This window comes from Gavialis gangeticus, unplaced genomic scaffold (genome assembly GCF_001723915.1).
Source record: "Gavialis gangeticus isolate Ggan-Ray unplaced genomic scaffold, GavGan_comp1, whole genome shotgun sequence".
NCBI classification, from domain to species: domain Eukaryota; kingdom Metazoa; phylum Chordata; order Crocodylia; family Gavialidae; genus Gavialis; species Gavialis gangeticus.
This window is the reverse complement of record NW_017729024.1, coordinates 23,193,185-23,194,785: the sequence shown is the minus strand read 5'-3', so window position 1 is coordinate 23,194,785 and position 1,601 is coordinate 23,193,185. Positions and strand designations below refer to the sequence as shown.

Here is a 1,601-nt window from a genome sequence, read left to right as displayed (position 1 = left end):
TTTATGCACATGCTGAAAAGTAAGTGCTTGTCACCTGTCTTGGCTGGGCTGTTCTTGTGGGTGTCTCTTCATTCGGTGTTCTGTGGCTCCCTTGGTCCTCTTCCTTTCCCTCCCCCAATGAGCCTAGTTTAATGTTTAATCTGACCATTTTAGTTGCTATCAACAGTGTTTTTTGTCTTAGAAGTGATCTGCATCACATTATATTATGTAAGTATTATGACTGGATGATAAATATGTAGGATAAAAAAGATTGAATTAAGCCCAGATATTTGTGCTGAAGTTCCTGGAAATATTGTGTAATATAAAATAAACTTACATATATTTAGAGAACATTTGTAACGATAATACTTAGCAAGATCATACTTAGATCTCAAAGAACTCTTCAAATGGGGCGAGTATCAATATATTTATTGCATAGAGAGGAAAAGCAAGGCATAGAATATTTAAATGCTTTGTCTCGGGTCACAAATTCATGCCAGAGCTGGAAATAGAACTTTGTTTTCAGTTCTTTTTATCATCACTAATGCTATACTTTGAAGTTTGCTGTGTTTGTTTACAGGTTTCCCTGATCAGCCACAGTTTTGCCAACCATGGATATGCATATCTATGCTTAATATTCTATATACCCTTTTGGCTACTGTGATATACAGTTTTGAGTAACCACAGTGTTCTGTGGCTGCACATCAGCCTGCCGCCTGCCATTTTTCCCATAAGCCTTTTGTCTTGCCAGCCACAGGAACATTCAGGAACCTAACCCCAGCGGCTGGTGAGGGAAACCTGTATAGGATATAGAACTCACCATCCTTTCTGTATTTGTTGAAGTAGTTCAAGAACATCTATGTGAACGCGAACACCGCCCCCCACCCCACCCATGTAGGAAGTACTGGTGTATTGTCGTGGACAAAAATTCAAAATGTAATGGCATCAGATTAATTTTTTTCATAAAAATACCAGTAGCTGCTAAACGGGGGGTGGGTTTCACATAGTTGCATGTTCTTGGGCTACTTCAACAAATATAGAAAGAATGGTGAATTTAAAAAACTTTATGTACTAGGTGTGGCCTTTGGTATTTTTAGAGTTGGACATTTATCACATATTTAATGTAATTCAGTGTTTGTGGCTATTCAATTCAGAACCTTGCCTGCCTGTGTCCTTGGACAACATGGCTACAACCTATACCCCCATTCAGTATTGCTTGCACTTATTTTAATTAATCATCACTGAACTTTTGACCTAACTATTGTTTAATATCCTTAATCCCGTAGTATTTTTTTGCTGTTTTTACAAGACCCGAAGCAGGGGTGGGCAATTATTTGGGCCCATGGCCCATATAAAGTTTTGGGGAGCAGTTGCAGGCCAGGTTAGCACCTCCCTGTAACAGCTCCCCAGATATCTCTATATAGCTGGCATGGGGTGGCGGCAGTGGGGAGAGGCTGCAGGGCAGTGCCAGTGCAGCCTCCAGGCAGTCATAGCCAGAAGGGCCCCAGAAGTGGCAAATGCTCCTGCTGCCAGGTCCTGCTTTTGCCTGGTGCCTAGCACCAGCCACTGCCACTCATCGTGGACAAGGCTACCCTCCTCTGTCTCCTGCCCCCCCCCCCCCC

The 1,601-nt window shown here is 42.3% G+C and overlaps 1 protein-coding gene across 4 annotated transcripts in view; it reads left to right on the top strand.

Moving 5' to 3' along the window:
* CCDC125 (coiled-coil domain containing 125) overlaps window positions 1-1,601 on the top strand; it is a 30,979-nt gene that overhangs the window by 27,745 nt on the left and 1,633 nt on the right. The window lies entirely within an intron of this gene.